At 41.4% G+C, this 12,523-nt stretch overlaps 1 pseudogene; it reads left to right on the plus strand.

Moving 5' to 3' along the window:
• Positions 1–2,062: 2,062 nt before the first annotated feature.
• LOC139018307 (GTP-binding protein Rheb pseudogene) lies at positions 2,063–2,820 on the plus strand (annotated as a pseudogene).
• The last annotated feature ends 9,703 nt before the right edge of the window (positions 2,821–12,523 follow it).

The raw sequence follows: 12,523 nt of genomic DNA on the forward strand, positions 1-12,523 counted from the left end.
TGTAAATGTCAATTAATTCCATCTAATCTAGTGTTTCATTTAGGATTACTATTTCCTTCTTGATTTTTTGTCTAGAATATCTATCCAGTGATGTCAGTGGGTATCAAAGTCCCCTACTATGATTGTATTGCTGTCAATCTCTCCAGAAGGTTTAAAATCCTCCAGAAGGTTTTTTATATATGTGGATGCTCCTGTATTGGGTACCTATATGTTTACAAGAGTTATATCCTCTTGTTGTATCAATCCTTTTAGTTTTATGAAGTTGTCTTTATTGTCTGTTATTATTGTCTCTATTTTGTCAGATATGAGTACTGCTACCCCAGCTTTTTTTTTCATTCCCATTGGCCCAGTAAATTTTTTTCCAACCCTTCTCTTTCATTCTGTGTGAGTCTTTTGTTCTTAGGTGAGCTTCTTGTAGATAGCATATATATGGGTCATGTTTTCTTATCCATTCAGTTACTCTATGCCTTTTGATTGGAGCTTCTAAACCATTTATATTTAAAGTTACTATTGATAGATACTTATTTATTGCCATTCTTACTCTTTATGCCTGTGTTCTTCCCTTTCTCTCTATTTCTTCTTCTTACACCAGTCCCTTTAGCATTTCTTACAGTGCTGGTTTGGTGGCAATAATTTCTTCTGCCCTTTTTTGTCTGTGAAGCTCTTTATTTCATCGTTGATTTTGAATGATAGCCTTGCTGGATAGAATAGTCTTGGGTTCAGTCCCTTGGTTTTCATTACCTTGTATACTTCATGCCACTCCCTTCTGGCCTGATGTGTTTCTATTGAGAAATCATCTGACAGTCTAATGGGAGCTCCCTTGTAGGTAATTTTCTATCTCTCTCTTACAGCCTTTAAGGTTCTTTCTTTGTCATTAATGTTTGCCATTTTAATTATTATATGCCTAGTTGTGGGTCTTTTGGGGTTCATTTTGGCTGGGACTCTCTGTGCTTCCTGCACTTGAGTGACTTTTTCCTTTATCCAGTTAGGGAAATTTTCTGTCACTGTTTCTCCAAATAGGTTCTCTATTCCTTGCTTGGATTCTTCTCTTTCTGGGAACCCTATGATGCAAATGTTGTTAGGTTTCATGTTGTCCCAAAGCTCCCATAAACTCTCCTCCTACTTTTTAATTTTTTTCCCATTTGCTGCTCTGAATGGGTGTTTTTTCCCATTTTTACCTGTCTTCTAATTCACTGATTCAGTCCTCACCTTCTTCTAGTCTACTGTTGAATCCTTCCAGAGTGTTCTTTATTTCAGCTATGTCTTTCCTTATTTCCAATTGATTCTTATTTATTCTTTCAACCTCTCTTTTCATGTTGGTATAGCTCTCACTAAGTACCTTAACATTCCAATTAATTTTCTTGTAATTCTCATTAAGTTGCTTGTAGTTTTCATTGAATTGTTTGAGCACACTTATTACCATTACTTTGACAAAATTCTTTATCTGACAAATTGCCTCCATTTCATTTAATTCTTTTTTTTGGAGATTCCTCCTTTTCTTTCATGTGGGGGGGTGATTTGTCTCCCCATTTTTTATTTTTATTTTTTTTTTTTGCTATCCTTTTGTATCTGTTTCTATGTATTAGATCAAACTGCTATGCCTCCCAGACTTTGTGGGGTGGTCTTAGTAGGTGTTTTTGAGACCCAGGGGTGCAGTCTCTTAGATCTCCTGAGCTGGGAGCTCTAGGAAAGTCTCTTGCTTGAGTTATTTGGGTTCTCCAGTTGTAGTTGTGTCTTGAATTTTATTGTCCCATTCATAGATGAAATCTCCTCTCAGGCTGGCTGACTATGTGGCTCACCCCTGACCATATTGAGTGAGCTATTGTAGAGGTGCTGACAGATTAGTACAAAATACAAAACAATAAATTGCAAAACAAAAGAAACAAAACTAAAACATACACAAGATTCCTACAGCAACAACAAAAGCAACCACCAGAGAAGAGAGAATTAGGGAAGAGAGAAGAAATGAAGAATGATAAAAGAGAGCCACGCCCGCCCACCCCGCCCCTGGGTGCCGCTCTGCCACCGCCTATCTGATCGCAGCACAGGAGTCCCTGCAGCCAGGGTTCATGTGGTTGGCCTGGGGCTGAGGAGGCCGCCAAGATGCCGCAGTCCAAGTCCCGGAAGATCGCGATCCTAGGCTACCAGTCTGTGGGGAAATCCTCGTTGACGATTCAGTTTGTTGAAGGCCAATTTGTTGACTCCTATGACCCAACCATAGAGAACACTTTCACAAAATTGATCACAGTAAATGGACAAGAATATCATCTTCAACTTGTAGACACAGCTGGGCAAGTTGAATATTCCATCTTTCCCCAGACGTAGTCCATAGATATTAATGGCTATATTCTCGTGTATTCTGTGACATCGATCAAAAGTTTTGAGGTGATTAAAGTTATCCATGGCAAGTTGTTGGACATGGTGGGGAAAGTGCAAATACCTATTATGTTGGTTGAGAATAAGAAAGACCTACATATGGAAAGGGTGATCAGTTATGAAGAAGGGAAGGCGTTAGCAGAATCTTGGAATGCAGCTTTTTTGGAATCTTCTGCTAAAGAGAATCAAACTGCTGTTGATGTTTTCAGAAGGATAATTTTGGAGGCAGAAAAAAATTGATGGGGCTGCTTCACAAGGAAAGTCTTCCTGCTCGGTGATGTAATTCTGCTGCGGGCCCGAGGCCACTGGGACCCGTCCTGCCCGGAGACACAAACTGCCCGTCATCCTCGAAGATAAACTCTGCTTCGTTTTCCTTCTGTTAACCTGAAAGATTTATTTGGGTCAGAGCTTTTTCCCACCTGCCCCCCTTTCAGATTATGTTGAACTCTGACTATCCTTCTGAGTTCACTTCAACTTTCAAATTTTAAGCAATCATATTTTCAATTTATATAGTGTATTTCTTAATAATATTATTACCAAGAATTTTATCGGCATTAATTTTTAAGTGTAGTTTGATGTTTAAAATAATGTAACCATCAAAGATGCATATTGTTACACTACTATTAACTAGGCTTCCATATATCAGTGTTTATTTCATTGTGTTAAATGTATAGTTATAAATAAAATAGCTGCAAACCTTTAAAAAAAAGAATGATAAAAGAAGAGAAAAGAAAGATAGAAAAAAATATGAGACAAGAAATAACAAACCAACCAACCAAACAAGCAAATAAACACACACACACACACACACACACACACACACCTCAAAACTGTGGGGTGGGGGAGAAAAAGGAATATATAGGTGCAGAGCTGAAATAAAGAACATAAGAATAAAGAATTAGGGGAATAGGAAAAGGAAAATGGTTTAAAATAAAGAAGGAAAAAAAGAAAAGTGAAAAAATATTTGAAAAGGAAAATAGAGGAGAAAGCAGATAGACCCAAAACAAGAAGAGGAAAAAAGATGACATGAAAGGGGGAAAGGAAAAGAGAGGAGAAAAGAAAAAAAAAAAAAGGAAAAAACAAGATTGCATAGGAAAAGAGAAGAGGAAAATTAGATATATGAACGAAACAATAGAGGCTAGAATAATAACAAATAATAAAGCATATAGATAAAGAAGATAAATAAGAAAGGAAAAAAGAAAGGAAAGAGAAAAAAATTTAAAAAGGAAGAGAAAAAATTAAAAGGTGAAATGACATTCCTTTCAGCCAAGTTTAGGGGCCCATGGGAGCTCTCTTTAAATCCCACTCTTCTGTTCTGTCTGCCAATTCTGGGACCCCTATGAGATACTTACGTGCTAACCACTGTCAGAAACGGCCGTCCTTCGGCTTTCAGCAGCCTGCTTGAAGCTCCCAGTGATCCACAGTTTGTGTCTGTCTCCACAGGACTTGGCTGCAAGCAGGAGGGGCTAATGTGCCCTTTGAAGCAGGTTTGTTCACAGCATGGGGCCCATGGCTGGGTCAGCAAACCTCCTGGTTCTCCAGGCTCTGACTCCGCCCACCTCTGCCTGCTAGTCAGGTGCCAATCCTAATCACTCAAAAGTCTGTTTCTGAAAGGGCTTTGAGGAGCTGTTCAGGTTTCAGGGAATGTGGTTGTTGTGTTTCCCTGTCCCAGGGCTACTCCTCTGCAAGTGGCCCAAAATATTACTCTGCCTTTAGCTGGGCAGAGATCCTTGTATGCAATCCAGTGGGATCGGCCAGAAACCTGGAATTTCTATCAGCTCTCCCATGCGGGCAAAGTACCAGATTAGACTGGTGCCCAGGATAGTGGGGCAGACAAGCCCTCCCCAATCCAGTCACTGAGGGCTCCTGAGACTGTTCAAACCCTAGGCTTGGACTCTGCTTTTGATTTCCTCTGAAAAGGTCAACATGCAGGGTGTGGCAGGCAGGGCTCCTGAGGGAGGGGCGGGCTGTATCACCCAGGGCAGGGTGTTTTTTCCTTACCTGCCCTGTGGCTACTGGGAGTGGCCAGCTCCTCTCAGGAAAAGTGACCATTTTGGTTTGGACGCATAAGAATGACCAAATGCAGGATTCTTGGCTACTGCTTTTCCACGTCTCCCTGCACTGCTTCCCACCCCAGCCTCTCCCCAGGCACCTCAAGCCCATGCCTCCCTCCGTTGCACCAAAGCCTCAGGTGAGTAGCTTCAAATGAAAACTCCTGTGCTCTGGGTTTAGAAAACAAATAAACAAAAGAAAAAACTGTGGCTCTCAGAGCAGCTCCAGACTCTGCTACAGCCAGCAACCCTGCGCCTTTTGCGCTGGATGTTACTTGGGAAGCAGGTCCGGCTCTGATGCTCTGGCCTGTGGAGCCCAGCCTGGGTGCCGGGCCTCTATCTTCTGAGGAACAGGCCCTCTCATAGTCTAGGCTCCCTCCTCTCTCAGCCCCTGCTGGCCTGCCACCCCTGGAAGGGTCAGCTCCTCTCTCGACCTTGCCCTTCCTACTGGACTCCAGGTGTTTTCTGTCCTTCCTTTATATAAGCCTCCTCCTCAGCTGGACTTCAGTTGGTAATTCCAAGTGAATGTTCTCCAATTTACTTGTATTTCTAGTCTGGTCCTGGGACGAGGTGCACGACAGGTCTGCCTATTTGGCCTCATTTTCTCCTCCTTATTTCAACTCCTTTCTTATTCTTCTATTCTTAGGGGCCTATGTTTGAGCCCCTAAAAATAGGAATGAAGTTTTCACAGTGAATTGATGGAGTCTGGGACACTTAGACCTGTCCTCCTGGTAACTTTGCTCTAATGTCACCAAATGAGTTGGGATGGGGGCAGGAGAGTGAAGATGGAATGAAGAGTGTAAAGCCAGGATCCAGGGAGTCCTGTGTAGACAAAGTTAAATTTTTCTTTCATCTATTTCTTCTCGGGCCCATTTGTTTCTCTTCTTCTCCCGCTCCGGACTCAGATCTGGAACCAGAGCTTTTAGAGATCTGATTTTCCTTACTGTCTCCTTCTATGACCTTCCATGACTTCCTACCAATTCTCTATCAGGGCTTGAGAGCAGAGCTAGAGCACCAAGTAGCAGAGGCTCAGGGGGCTGACCTCCTGCAGGAGGTCACCAAGAGAGGAGGCTGGCGGTCTGCCCTGCAATGTGCCCACTGTGAACACATTAAATTCCACATTTTTCTTCCTTCCTCCAGGGAAGCTTCCTTTGGCTTGACTCTTAAACCATTTTTTTATATAAAGAATTTATGACCTTGGCAAATATTAATGCTAATCACAGCATTAATTCCAGGGTTTATTTAAATGCCTAGTTTTGGGCTTTGGTCAAAATGTGCTTTTGTCCACAAAGTTACCAGACCAATTTTCTTCATTGAACAGAATGTTTGACAAGATAATAATTGTTTTAGCAGCCAGTTCCCTGCTTAGAAACAGTCAGACGGAAATGCCCACCGCTGAGGCTCTCAACTTGCCAGGCCTCTGGTTCTCCTCCTCAGAGCTTTCTTTGCTGCCAGTAGCCCACACCCATGCAAATTAGGAACAACAGTGGCGCAGATGAGAGTGGGAGAGCTCATAGTGACACTCCCCACCCACTCCTTGGGCTTGACCCAAGGCCATGGGGCCAGAGGGAGCCAACATCGCAGGAACCCAGTGGTCACAAGCCTGGCATTCCCCACCACAGGCCACACCTGAAGAAGGCTGGCTGAGAAGCAAACAGCAGTCTCTGCAATGAGCTGACTACAGCAGGAACTAATGCTTTGGAACATAGTATTATTGGGTTGATTTTACGTAGATGTTTTGCTTCTCTTTAGCAATGAACTGCGGACTCTGAAGGGAGCCAAAAGAAATCAGAAGAAGAAAGAGAAACAATAAGAAACAAGAAAAACAACCCTCCAAATGCCTTCCTAGGTTAAAGCTCTAGAAGGATCTTTAAAATTCTGTTCCGAATTGCTGGGTCTCTGACAGCACAATTGTGATAAACTGATGAATGCCTATTTATACCAAAACATAAAACATATGGATGGTTATTTAGAGGACAAATGCATTCTGACAGATACCTAATTTTATTCTACTGATAGGATGTATCTTATCAGACTCTTCATTTCATTTGATTTCGGTTTCTAGTTCCGTGCCATGGTGGAAATGCATTTGTCAGGCCCTTCAGCCCCAAAATGGGTTTAAAATAGTGCCATTACAACTCTGCTTAAAATCAAGGAAAATGGTAAACACCTCCTATTACCCACTCACTCAATAAATATTATCAAGTAAATATCTTTGTGCACCCATTTGGGTAGCAGAGAGAATTATTCAAAAATCTTCAGAATAGAGTGTGGGCAAATACCGGCCACCCATGACATATGAATTACATATGGGCATAAAAGGAAGGAAGACTAATTCCCTCAATGCCTAATGGGCAGAAGGAGGAGGTCCAAGGTTATACTGGAAAACTTCTCTTTCTTCATGTTCCAGCTCAAGACCTCCTCTGGGAAGCATTTTCTGACTCAAGCTTTTCTCCATTTGCTTATACCTATCCATACCCCCATTAAACTGTTGATCACTCTGCATTATAATTTTTCTGATAGAGAACTTGACTTTCCATTTTTGTGTCCTTGGTGTCTAGAAGAGCACTTTGTACATAGTAGATATTCAATGGACACATAAATGAATGATTATCTCATTATAGCATTTATCACCTGAAATTTCTAATTTACCAAACATTTCCTTCCACCAGACCATGAGTTCCTTGAGTATGAGACTATCTTATTCATATCCATTTTCTCAGCTATGATCACAGTGTCAGGTATATAGCAGGTACTCAATAAATGTTTCAAAAAAATGGATGGATGGATGGATGGATGGATGCCTGTTTGAAGCTTCTGAGTATTTCTAAAAGTCACCAGCTACATATACACCAAACACCTTCCCTCCTCCAAGCTCCTAGCCTTTGGGTTTTGAACTTCATTTTTCCAAGAATAGGTAGCATCTGTTTTTAAAATGTGTTTCCCAAAGACTTCAAGAACAATTGAGTTGCCCTTAAAAGAAATCTAGAGAAGATACTTTGCATGTCTTTTATTCGAGCCCATGAGATGTCCCCTGATATGCAGCCTTCCATTCTTCCTTAGTAATATAACCTCCAAATTCTAACTCTGTACAAGGTGCCTGGAATAATAACATTTTCCAGGCTCCCCTGCAGATAGGCGTGATCATATGACTAAATTCTACCAGTGGGATTTAAATGGAACTTCCTGGAAGTATCCTTAAAGGATGGGAACATGGCCTTCTTCCTCTTTTCCTCCACTAGAATACAGATAAGATGGCTGGATCTCAGGCAGCCATACATAGCCATGAGTTGAAAGCCACATGCTGAGGATATGAGAACAGCAAAATATCTGCCTACCACATTGTGGCCTTCCCAATGAGTCCTGGACTCTCTAACTCTGTATTTCTTTTACATGAGAGAAATTTGGGGTTTTCTGTCACTTGCAGCCTAACTAATCCTAAAAAGCATGAGAAATATCAAGAATATCCATAAAATTAAACTGAATTTAATAAAATTGACACTATGTTCACTAAAGCAATGTCCTTTTTTTCATTATTGATTTTAGAAAGAGAGAGACAAAGAAAGAGAGAATGAAATATCAATTTGTTGTTTCAGTTATTTATGTATTCATTGGTTGCTTCTTGTATGTACCCTGACTGAGGATTGAACCTGCAACCTCGGCCTATAGGGAGGATTCTCTAACCAACTGAGCTACCCGGCCAAGGCAAACCATGCCCTTTTAAATAAGAGAAACTTCACTGGAAACTCAAGGTAAGAGGTGTTTGATCTCATACCTCTTTGACTCTGCTCAGGGCAGATTCTCACCTGCAGCTCATTTCATCCTTAATAAGAGAAAAAGAAAAGAAAAAACTACTAATGCTACTGTAAAAATTCCCCTAGCTTCCATCAGACACAGTCCCAATCTGGAACTGTGTGTGGATCAGTCAACAACCTCCCTAATAGGAGAAATACCACAGAAAGGACAGTTTTAACTTGGGGTTGGAAGTTCCCACCTCCAGCCCATAACTATGAAACATCTTCATTCAAATAGGCCAGAGCTCAATTTTCATCTCCATTTAGAGCACTTTGACTGTGGTCATTTTTCTGATAATGTCCAGGAATTTCATGGCTTTTTAAGCAAGATGAGGTTGAATGGTTGAATTTACAGTGGGTGAAATGCTGGCAGAAGAAACTTCAATTTAGCAACTGCTACCATGGACTACAAATCGAGGACTCTCGGAAGAGTGGTGCCATTGAAAACAGTTATTACTCAATGTTAATAAAAAAATTATGGATCTAATAAAAGTTAATGGGGAAGTATCATGTGCTATAAAACCTGCAGTCAAAGGAAAGAATGCTGAGTTGGGGGAGAAGATTCCACTATAACTCTGTACTGCCTGTGAGCCAAAATTGGCTGTGTCCATAACACTTTTGAAGGGCAAATGATTACACAAATCAAATTAAATTGTGCAATACTTAGTAATAGGATCAACTCCTTTTGTAAAAATAGAAAGGAGCAAATTCATTAACTGCAAGTGAGACCCTGGTCCATGGTTGGCTACTTTTGGTAAATATCAGTAAACTTTGTATATCCCAGCTAGGTTGAGCTTGATTTCTCTAGTGAGCACTGTCTAAACAGAATGGCTATGGTTCTTAGCAACCCATTTTGTTATCAAGATTTCCATAGCATCCATGATCCCTATTGAAATCAAAATCGAGAAATCAAAAACTTTCCCTCCATGCACCCACTGCCACCCTAGTCAGGCCACCAATGGGACTCCCCTCCAACCTAACTGATCGCCCTACTTCCACTCTGGCTTCTTTCTTTCTCCACCCATTCAAATCCATTTTCTACATGGCAGCCGAAGTGATCTTTTAAGTTTATGAATAAGATTTTTATCATCCTTAAGAAACTTTCCTTGACTCAGGATTAAAACCAAAATTGTTTTCAAGACTCAAAAGGCTTTGTACAATTTGGATCCAACCATTTCTGTCTGATCATGAGCCGCATACCCCCCACACGCAGCCATGTAGACGGGAGTGCACCCTGTCCTCTCAGTTCTGGGAATTTTCTAGTTGCTGCTCTCACATCATCCACTGTCTGCCAAGATCATTTGGACTCATCTTTAATTTTATTTCCTCGGTAGGACTTCCCCAGCACCCAGATTAGGTAAACTTCTGCTGATGTATGCCCACAAGGCACTCCATACTTGCCCCCTTTGTAAAATTTAGTTTACTATTAATTATCTGCACAATGTCAGTCTTCCCCAATGGACTTCAAGCTTCTTAATGATAGGCTCCATGCCTTTCTTTCCTTTTTGTCTTTTCTTAAATATTTTTTTATTTTATTGTTTAAAGTATTACAGATAGTAGTACATATGTCTCCTTTTTTTCCCCCATTGACCTTCCCCTAGCCTCCCCTACCCTCCCCAGCACATGCCCTCACCCCCCGCCCCGCCAGTGTCTTGTGTCCATTGATTATGCTTATATGCATGCATACAAGTCCTTCAGTTGATCTCTTACCTCCCCCACCTCCAACACTCCCCAGCCTTCCTGCTGTAATTTGACAGTCTGTTCAATGCTTCTCTGCCTCTGTATCTATCTTTTTGTTCATCAGGTTATAATGTTCTTTATTATCCATAAGTGAGTGAGATCATGTGGTGTTTTTCTTTCACCTCCTGGCTTATTTTACTTAGCATAATGCCTTTCTTATTCACCACTTTCCTCCAGTACCTAGTCCAGAGCATGATAATTATAGGCACTCAAAACCTTGTTAATATAAATGAATAAATAATAAATGAATTGTCCCCAAAACCCAAAGCACTTTGGTAATGCCACTGATTACAAGGTGAGATAACCGCTTGTAACCCTCGATAAGATACAAGTTAAGACATAGGTCTACACCAGAGGTTTAAAAGCAAAATCTGGAAGGTGCAGCATGCTCAGAGGGGAGAGGAATTTCAGAAGTATGTGCAGCTGCTCCTCCCAAAATAGAAACAGTGGAGCTTTTTTAAAAAATGTTTTTATTGATTTTAGAGAAATAGAAACATCGATGAGAGACAAACATCGATGGCTTCTGCATGCTCCCTACTGGGGATCAAGCCCGCAACCTGGGCATGTGCCCTGACCAGGAATTGATCCTGTGACCCCTTGGTTCATGGGTCAATGCTCACCACTGAGCAGCATCAGCCAGGCAACAACGGAGCTTTGGCTGCAGCCTTGAATCGTCTCTCAAAGTCAGAAGTGAATCTTGCTCAGGAGTCCTTTCACAGACTTCTAAGAAGTCCTCAGAAGGTTGGAGTTGGGAAATCATCATTTTGAAACCATCAGAGTAAAGATTGGTTTATGCAAGATTCTCAAAAGGATGCTGATGCCTGCATGGACTCAAAGTATTTCTCACAGAGGGCTTATTAGTTGCAAAGGATAAAATGGTAACTATACAGCGAAAAAATTGACTAACCCTTTCACCAGTTGATGAAAATTTGGGAGGGACAGGTTGATATTGTATGACTCCAGATGCGACACCCTGAGAAGGGCACAGCATCAGTGGCAGAGTATCTTGTCCTGGGATGCATAGGCCATGTCCAATGACGAAGAAGCACAACATAAACCCAACCTGAGTGACAGTCCTTGAAGGTGGGAGGGGCTCTATATTCAAAAAGATCAACGTTATCCAACACAAGAAAGGCTGTGGAAGTGTTCCGGATTACAGGAGACTAAAGAACAACACAATAAAGTGTAACACATTATCCTAGATTGGATCCTGAACTGGAGGGGAAACATCTTCTAAAGGTTATCATTGGGTTAATTGACAAAACTAGAATAGACAATTAATATAGTATCTTACAGAAGTTTATAACTATCCTGTGGTTCTATAACAGCCGTGGGCAAACTACGGCCCGCGGGCCGGATCCGGCCCGTTTGAAATGAATAAAACTAAAAAAAAAAAAAAAAAAAAAAAGACCGTACCCTTTTATGTAATGATGTTTACTTTGAATTTATATTAGTTCACACAAACACTCCATCCATGCTTTTGTTCCGGCCCTCCGGTCCAGTTTAAGAACCCATTGTGGCCCTCGAGTCAAAAAGTTTGCCCACCCCTGTATAAGAAAAAGAGAAAGCAAATACCCCTCTTTTAGGGAAATATACACTGAAATATTTGGGGAAAAGGGCCATGATATATCCCACTTATTCTCATGTGGTTAAGAAAAAAATATTAGAGAGAAAAACAAATAATAAAGGAACTGGATTAAATGCCAAAAAAGGAATCTGGTTATAAAATGTACTATTTGTATTCTTGTAGTTTTTCTATAAGTTTGAAATTATTTCCAAATTTTAAAATAATTAAAGGAGCCTCCAAGCTATAACAAGTCTTCTCCCCCTTTAAGATAAGCTTTTTGTGGCAACCAGGCACAAGAACAAGCCCTGGCTCTCAATGCCAAATCCTGTGAGGCACCAGAATCTTGGTCTGATGTGGACCATCCCTGAAGATAAGGCAGGGAGAGCCCACACTCTCACACACAAAGCTCCCTCTGCTGAGCCTCGAACTCTTGAGGGTCTTCAGAACCATCCCCAGGAACTGTACCATGCAAAGCATCACCACAGAGCATAGTGCTGCTTAAAGATGTCTGGTTGCTTAGCAATCTAGACTCTACTTGACAAGATAGAGCTGAGCCCTCCTTCTGGGTCCCAGGGTTGTTGCCTTCCAGAAAGAGAGCCTCTGTTAGTCAAGTTCCAGGGGAGACTCTGGCCAGAGCCGAGTCTAGGTCCTGAGCCTTATGAAGCAACATCCACGGCAATGAGGGCTTGAACAGACCTTCAATCAAACCACTTCAATACTCTGAGCCTCAGTTTCCTCACAGGCCAAGGGAAATAGCTGGGATCAATGATTCTCAAATCCAACGGCATATGAGGATACCTGAATGAGCTGGTAAGCAACCCATTTTGTTATCAAGGAGATCAGAATCTCTGGGGATGGGGCCCAGACACTGGTATTTTTTGAAAGCTCTTCATATGATTCATATGTGCAGGCAGTGTTGAGAATCAAAGGGCTAAATGACCTAATAGTTCCCAGATTTCCCTTGTAGAGCTCATTGTCTGATGTCTGTAGGGATG

This window comes from Myotis yumanensis, unplaced genomic scaffold, assembly GCF_028538775.1.
Source record: "Myotis yumanensis isolate MYYU_CA2020_CCGP unplaced genomic scaffold, mMyoYum1.0.hap1 SCAF_10, whole genome shotgun sequence".
NCBI lineage: Eukaryota > Metazoa > Chordata > Mammalia > Chiroptera > Vespertilionidae > Myotis > Myotis yumanensis.